The 9,008-nt window shown below is 38.7% G+C and overlaps 1 non-coding gene across 1 annotated transcript; it reads left to right on the forward strand.

Moving 5' to 3' along the window:
• The first annotated feature begins 205 nt into the window (after nt 1–205).
• On the forward strand, nt 206–336 carry LOC142455882 (small nucleolar RNA SNORA38). Its single transcript, XR_012785994.1, has one exon. It is a non-coding gene; the product is annotated as a small nucleolar RNA SNORA38 (small nucleolar RNA).
• The last annotated feature ends 8,672 nt before the right edge of the window (nt 337–9,008 follow it).

Raw genomic sequence — 9,008 nt, forward strand, 5'->3', positions numbered from 1 at the left:
CACTAATGAAAAAGCTAGAAGTTTTATAAATGAAAAATCTTTCAGAAGAGTAATAATGCTAAATCTTTTTAAAGGCAGAAAACTTGTAACACCTGGAAAACAGGAACATCCATTGAGTTTCAGATTTGACAAGTTTTTCTGCACATATACTCCTTCCTAACATTAAATATAAAATGAATAATTTATCATATAAAATTTATGAAAGTCCTCCTACAAAGGCATGTCTGTGGTTCCCTGTCCTTAGACACATAAGAATTGGAGGCAAAGAAATGTGGATTTGGAGAAGTTTGGGGCCAGTTTGCTCCTCGCAGGCGCCAGAGCTCCCATCCCACACTGAAAAAAAAATTTATAAAAGATCTCATTAATTATTTTAAAAAATATTAAAGTAGCCAATAAAGTAGGATGATAAAGTGCTCGATGTGTGTATTCATTAGAAAATGCAAATTTAAATCAGAGTGGTATACCAATACAAGTCCACTAGGATGACCAATCCAAACATCTGATCATACTGAGAATTAGGAAATTAAGTGGAGTACATGGAACTCCTCTATGTTGCTGGGATAAATTTTTATAAAATACAAATGTATTAGACTATTGTTAGGCAGTGTCCACTATAGACTATTACATGATCCTCCTTTTCACTGCCAGGTACAGCTCCAAAAGAAGACATATGTGTTCATCAAAAGACATGATAAAGATATTACTGAAAGTTTCCATCATAATTTATCCAAAGTAGAACAGCCCAGATATTGAATATATCATATGATTGAATACAATAATAAAATAAGCATAGACTCTAAAATTCAACACATGGATTAATCTAATAGATTATGAATGAGAATATAAAGCTGAGCACAAAACACTATGAAGGGAGGAAGTGCAGAGTGGAGACCTAAAGCCCGTTTGTCAGCCACTGGAGACCCCCTCACAGAGGGGGAGGAGATGAGTCAGTCAGGGTGCGATGTAGCACGGATGAAGAATACAGCTTTCCCCCAGATCCTGGATGCTTCCTCCCCTTCAACTGCCATGATCTGAATTCTACTTTGCAATCTGGATAGAGCAGAGGTTGTACACTGGTGCATATAGGAGCTGGAGGCACAGGGAATCCAGGGTGGATGATACCTTCAGAAGCAGGAGGTAGGGGCGATACTGGGAGAGTAGAGGGTGAGTGGGTTGGAAAGGGGGAAACTGATTACAAGGATCTACATGTGACTTCCTCCCTGGGGGACGGACAACAAAGAAGGGGGTGAAGGGAGACGCCGGACAGGGAAAGATATGACAAAATAATAATATATAAATTATCAAGAGCTTATGAGGGAGGGGGGAGTTGGGAGGGAGGGGGAAAAAAAGAAGACCTGATGCAAAGGGCTTAAATGGAGAGCAAATGCTTTGAAAATGATGAGGGCAAAGAACGTACAGATGTGCTATATACAATTGATGTATGTATATGTATTGATTGTGATAAGAGTTGTATGAGCCCCTAATAAAATGTTTTAAAAAAAGACAAGGATAGACAAAATGAGGACATCCACTACTGATCATAAAAATATAAAACTGAGGGAGAATGAAAAAAAAATAAACCTGAGGGAGAATATACTTTCCACTCTAACAGTGACAGTAGATCTGAGATACTACCAACTCGTTGTTGTTCTTGTTCTGGTTTATTTTTAAATTCACAAGACAACGAAGTATGCAAAAAAGTATAAATTCAGAGAATTAATTTTGTAAAGCCTGCCTAGGAGCAAAGACTACTTTCACTTCTGACTAAGTGAAGAGAGGACAATCTGCCCTTTAACAAGTTAGTAAAAATAAAATAGACTGTAGCCAAGCTTTTCATGCACAGGTCTCAGCTGATAGGAGGGACGCGAAAGCCAGGGTGGTCCAGCTCGTCTGCCTGTAGCTGACATGCTTCTGCACCAGTCTGTACTGAGAGTGTTAACGTTGACTGGGGCAGGACGAGAAAGTTAAAAAGATCACACCATAACGGGCACTCCTTTGGCGTGTGCAAGTCGCTTGCTGAAGTGGCATGGCAGGAATCTTTCGGAGGCACGTTGATATTCACGGAGTACATTACAATTACACCGCAAAGGCCAGGGTGATCCGGAAAAGTGGGGAAACATTTGTCTGAGGCACACTAGTACTTGTAGACCTGTGCAGGCTGGTGAAAGACAACATTGTCTGAAGAAAACAGCTCCAGGTCAGAGAGCTCGAGGTAAACCAGAGGAATAAAGAGATGTCCGTACACACAAGCAAGTTGGCATCTAGAGAATTTCAGTGAAGAAGTAAGGAGCCCAGACTGACTCATGAGAGTTACGTATACAGGAAAGATATGAACAGCCTGGCAAAGGCTTTACAATTGAGCCCACATGAGAACCAGGCAAGAAAAGGCAGGATCACGTTTTTAAAAAACCAGGCTGGCTAGTAAACTGAAAATACCACGTATTCCCAAGGATTTAAACAAGATGATTGTGGGTCACTTTAGTTAATATTAGAAAAGTTCATGATACAATAAAAATGAACCCAGCTTCTGGTAGCTCCAGGTATTCCTAGACTTATAGATGCATTTTCACATGGCCATCTTTCCTTTGTCCATTTCTCTCTCTTCTTTTCAGAAAGAGAACACTCATTGATTAGGACCCATCCTCCTTCCATATCACCACAGGCCAACTTAACTAATTACACATTCAAGGACTCTATTGATAAATAAATTCATATTCACAAGTATCAGGGTTAAAACTCCAACATATCTTTTGGTTTTAATCCATAATAGATTTTCTCTACATACCTTTTTTACAAAACTTCTTTAGAATCTAACTTCGTTTTACATTTACAGTACATACAATTCAGACAAGCCTGGAAGTGCTCAGTAATTACATGTGGCTACTGCCTGCCTCAATGAAAGTATAGAGCAACAAAGACCTATTTTATATGCCACCGGCCCTCACTCTATGTCCTCACATTCTCATTTTCTCACTCATTTCTCTGAAGCCACGCTGACATTCTAGCTATTCCTGACCCACACGCGCCTTAATACTCACTGCTGCTCTGCCCAACGTGACTCATTTCCTTACCTTTTTAGGGTTTATACTGAAACCTCATTTTCCTCAATGAGTTTTCTCTGAGTGCCCTTATTATCCAGATTTTCGGGAGAGACAAAGGTTCGATGAGCCTCTGGAAACATTGCCGTAAGATAATTTTTAAACCTTAAACCAACAATATCCCTTGAAATGTTCTTACTATGAAACAACAGTGTGATAGTTCCATAAACTGGTGTCAATTTGAGGATTATGGGGTGGAGTCTGGCCTGTCAATCAGTTAGCAGTTTGGTGACCTCATTTGCAGGTGCTCAGGAGATAAAGAGCTTGCTGGAGGCCGGACACAAGTTCACCCCCTGACAGACATCCCTGTGGAGAAGACATATGGAGAGAGGCTGATGGAGCCAGACCTCTGGAGCCAGAGAAGCCATGTGGAGACCCCTGCCGAGCTGAGATGCTTACAACACCACTAGATCCACAAGTCTTCCCACCCACTGGCCTGTGATCTTCCTGCATTTGGCTTCATTTCATGTGTTTCGTAAGTCTGAAGAGAATTTAAAGATTGATATCAGACCTATGGGCTAATATCAGACCGATGGACTTGATCTGGACTGGCCTATGACGTTTTCTCAATATTCAATTGCTCTTGTATTTAAAGTTCTTTCTTATACACATATGAATGTCTATGGATTTGTTTCTCTAGTCATCCCAGACTAACACAAATCATATGAGTTAACTAATAGAGAATGTCTACCTGAGCACTATGCTTTCTTAAGAGTTATCTATCTAGTATCAACTTGAAAACAGCAACTTGAAGGATTAGAGAGACGACTTAGGGTCAATGAGTTTATGCTACTAGGAAAAGAGCAGTTAAAATACAAAGAACTGGATGCATAATGAGAATAACTGATACAAGGCGTTATTGGGAATGCATGTGTGCGGGTGGATGATAGGGAGGGAACGAGGATCGTGGGAGTGAAGTGTAAAGATGGAAGGGGGTAGGTAGGAAGCACTAGTACAGATTATGATTGTATAACTCATCTTGGAGGGGATTTAACTATGGGAGGGGGGAATGTTCTAAAAAATGATGTGAAGGTTGTTGTACAATTCTCCTTGATAAAATCGAGTGATTGACTATTGCATTATATGATATGTAAATTACTTGCCCATGAAACGGTTGGAAAAAATTCATCATTTCTGCAAAAAAGAAAAGTGAGAGTAGAGAGTTCGCTTGGAATATAACATAAGGTCCCTGTCGCTGGTGGCACAAGTAGTTTGTGATGAATTGCGAAAGTAAAGGGTCACAGTTTAAACCCACCAATAAGCTCTATGGGAGAAAATCCGAGTGCTCTGTTCCCTTAAAATTTACAGCCAAGAGAACTTATGGAGAAGTTCTCCTCCATAACACATGAGGTAGCCACAAGGCAGAATTGACGTGACACTAGTTTAGTTTCTGATTTACTATATCATATTTTTATGTGATGTCTGTATTTTATAAAGTTTTTTCAATATAGCCAATCTATTATTATGTCAACGTAAAACCAGTGTGAAAATGATTAATAGGATATGAGTGTGCTTCAAAAAGTTCCTGGAAAATAGAATCAAAAGACAAGGGAATTTTCCCACAAACTTTTTGAAGCCACCTTGTGTGTATTCATTTCCTAGGGCTGAAGAACAAAGGCTATCCATTGAAGCAGAAAATATTATCAGAACAGTAGCAGGAACATAAAACAAAATCCTATTGCTGCTAAGTTGCCTCCATTTCATGACATTAGAAGCAGTCTGCTGTATGTTCCTCCTGTTGAGCAGCTGTGGAGTTCAAACTTATAGTTAGCAACTGAGAAACCATGTTAATAGATATTTGTTAAATGAATGGTTTTCATTTATATCACAATCCATTGCCCCGATGCCAAAATACTAGATACAAACAATGTATCCCAGACACTGGAATGCATTTGTCTCTTCAATTTGGCAAAAGCCACAAAAGTCTATCATTGTAGGGAATATGGATTCATCCTCGCCAAACTATAGTCATAGAAACAAGATTGGCACCTATATTTTCAGAGTTAGACCTCAATTATATTGGTCTCAAAGTAGCTAGAGGAGAGAGACATGTCTGATCAGAGTACATGGGAGCAAATGAATGGGGAGGAAGAGAGAGTGGAACACATTCTGACCCACAAGGCCTGGAGGATGTTATCCCCACTCTGAACAGCCAATGCACAGAATGGACCATATGGCTGATCCCACTATGAGACACAACGTCCCTTGCTGACCCATGACCCTACAAAGGACAACATTGGAGCAGTATGACCCTGAGGCACCAAGGCAAAACACTGAAGGTGTGTGGCAGAGCAAGAGGGGGAACAGGGCAGGAAGCTTCCAATGGAGAGCAAAGGATAGACTCTGGGGCCAGAGTGTGGCACCCCATCAGACTTGACTGGAGGGCATACCTAGAGGTCAAATATCAGACCATGATCTATTTTCAGGTTTTTCTTTCTTTTAAATTTTTTTCTTTTTAATTAATTTATTCTTCTCTGGGTCATTGATTTTTATTGTTATTGTCATTGTTGTGTTCTCTTTTGTCACTTTGTCTTGCTATGCCTTGTTTTTTGGTGCTAATGTTTTATTTTTAATGGGTCCCATTCATCTATTTTATCTTCCACAAGTTTGTTTCTTTGTTAATTCTAAGAGCCTGAGTATTTCCTGCACTAGGGCTCCTAGCTTTAGACCAATTTCTCATTGATGATCCTGGTAGTTTGGGGTTTTACATTTAGGTCTTTTATCCACCTTAATTTGTTTTTGTACAAGGAGTGAGGAAAGGGTCGTGTTTCATTCTTCTGCATGTGGATATACAGCTATTCCAACACCATTTATTGAAGAGGGCATCTGCTCCCCATTTAAAGCTTTGTGGTCCTTAATAAAAAAAATCAATGATCTGTATGCAGATGTTTTTATTTCTGGAGTTTCTGTTCTGATCCATCAGTCTGTGTATCTATTATTATACAAAAACCTAGCTGTTTTGTCAACTGTAGCTATAAGAAGGAATGATTGGGGCAGGGAATGTATGGATGTGCTTTATACAATTGATGTATGTATATGTATGGACTGTGATAAGAGTTGTATGAGCCCCTAATAAAACGTTTAAAACAAAAACAACAACAAAAAAAGAAGGTTTTATCGTAAGGCTAAGCAAGACCACCTACTTTGTTTTTCTTTTGAGGAGTTTATTGCCTATCTTGGGCTTCTTCCCTCTCCATATGAAGTTGGTAATCATTTTTCCCGTGTCTTTGAGGATTGATGCTGGGATTTGGATGGGAATTGCATTAAATCTGTATCGTGCTTTCAGTAATATTGACATTTTCACAATATTGAATCCTCCAATCCACAAACGTGGAGTGTTCCTCCATTTGTGCAGATCTCTTTTGGTTTCTTATAGTAATGTTCTGTAGTGTTCTTCATACAGGTCTTGGGTTTTTGGTTAGGTTTTTTCCTGAGTACTTTAGCTTCTGCTTGGCTATTGAGAGTGGTATTATTTCCTTGGCTCCTTTTCGGTTTCCCCACTACAGGCTTATAGGAATCCAATTGATTTCCGCTTGTCAATCTTGGATCCTGTTACACTCTCAAACTACTCTATCATATCCAGTAGTCTTATTGTGGAAAATGTGGGATTCCCAATATAGAAAATCACATCATATGCACCTAGCCAAAGTTTCACTTTCCTTTACCAACTTGTACTCCCCCGATCTCTTACTCTTATCTTACGGTACTGCCTAAGGCTTACAGCACAATGTTGACTAAACGTGGGGATAAGCGATATACTTTTCAGGTTCATGAGAGATATCAGTCTGTAGTTCTCTACTTTTGCTGAGTCTTTGCCTGGTTTTTGTATCAGGGTTATGCTGGCTTCATAGAATGAGTTTGGGAGCTTGATGTCCCTTTCTATGTACTGGAAGAGTTTGTGTAGGGTTTCTATCAACTCTTCTCTGAATGCTTGGTAGAATTCTCCTATGAAGCCATCTGGACCAGTGATTTTTTTTAGTTGTGAGTTTCTTGATCACCGTATCTATTTCTTCTTTTGCTCTGGGTCTATTCAGTTTCTTAATGGCCATGTGATAATTTAGGGATAGAGTGGCTTTTTTTTCCAGATATTTTCCCATGTCCTCCAATGTATTGAATTTGTTAGCATACAGTCTGTCTTAGTACTGTGTTATTGATCTTTTATTTCATTAGGGCCTGTTGTTACTTCCCCTGTTCATTCCTAATTCTCGCTATTGATGTCTGCTCCATCTTTTCCTTTAAGCTTGCTAGTGGTTTGTTGATTTTGTTAATCCTTTTAAAAATCATCTTGTTTTATTAATTTTCTCCATTGTTCTTCTGTTTCTAATTTATTTCTGCTCTTATTTTCATAATTTTGTGTTCTTTTACTGTTGCATGGATTATATTCATGTCACTGTTCTAATTTTTGGTGACCATGTTTCTCTCTACTTTTTCATGTGTGCATTTAAAGTGCAGATAACCACTTTTGGTGTGTCCCATAAGGTTTGTTATGTTGTGTTATCATTCTCATTAGTTTCTAAGAATTTCTTTATTTGAACTATTACCCATTGCTTTTTGAAAAGTTTATTGTTGAGTCTCCAAGACATTGTCTTTATTGGTCTATTGTTTCGATTGTTGATTTCCAGCTTCATGGCGCAGTGGTCAGAGAAGATGGATTAGATGACACCCATGTGTCTGAATTCCCTCAAACTTGCTTTATGTCCCAGCATGTGGTCTATTCTAGAAATGAGCCATGTGCATTGGAGAAACATGTGTATATTTTTGCTCTTGGATGGAGAACACTGTAAATATCTATGAGGTCAATTTGATCAATTGTCTTGTTCAGCTCTTCTGTTCCTTCATTGAGTTTCTTACCTATTGGTCTCTCTTTCTTTGAGAGTGGTATATTAAAATCACCTATTATAATTGTTGACCTAGTGACTTCTCCTGGATATTGCTGTCTAATCCAGTCTGCTATTTTTTTATGAGCACATTTATCCTGTTAAAAGTCAGTGTAAATCTAATTGCAGGTTAGACACTGTCATCTCTTATACTCTTTGTGTTTGATATTTTCCTTTTATTCACTGTTTATAGACTGGTTTTGTGTGTGAGGAGTTTATTCTTGTCTTCATTGCTCCTTTTGGTCTGTGATGCTTGGTACCGTTTGGCTTCCGGGTATTGTTACGCTGCATAATGATCTCATGTTTGTGTGCTGTGAGAGTTGCTCTTTTGCCCACAAAGAACTGGGTAGTATTTTTAGTAACACTGGCTTGGTTTTCATATAGTCTTTAAATGTTTCTTTATTTGAGAACACTTTTATTTCTCCTTAAAATTTGATGGGAGGCTTTGCTGGATAAAGATTCTTAGTATGCAATTGTTGTCTTGAAAATTTCGGACAGGTAGCTCCAGTTTTGTCTTTCCTGACTGGTCTCTGCAAAGAGGTCTAAGCTTGTTATTATCTGTTTATCTTTATATATATGATTGCTTTTACTTCTCTACATGCTCTCATGATTTTCTCCATTTCTTTGCAGTTGGATAATTTGACTACTATATATGTTGATGGGTTTTTTTGGGGGGGGCAGGATTAGGCATGTAATGTAAGTGGTGTTTCTCTGCTTCCTGGATGGCTATCATCTCCTTTGTGGTATTGGGGAAATTTTCTTCCAAGAATTCCCTTACTATTTTAACTGTAGGCTTATATGTTTCTTCCTGCTCAGGGACCCCAATAATTAAAATATTGCTATGCTTCATTGGATCCCCCATAATCCTCATGCTCAGTTTTGCCTTTTTGTTTGTTTGCTTCTCTCATTTGGTGAATTCTGCATGGTTATCTTTGAGTTCATTGATTCCATTTTCCATTTCGTTGTTGAGATTTTTCACCTGGTTCCTTAGTTCTGCTATCTCAGCCCTTCACTCTTGAATGTCCCTTCGGTG

Source organism: Tenrec ecaudatus, chromosome 8 (assembly GCF_050624435.1).
Source record: "Tenrec ecaudatus isolate mTenEca1 chromosome 8, mTenEca1.hap1, whole genome shotgun sequence".
Lineage (NCBI taxonomy): Eukaryota > Metazoa > Chordata > Mammalia > Afrosoricida > Tenrecidae > Tenrec > Tenrec ecaudatus.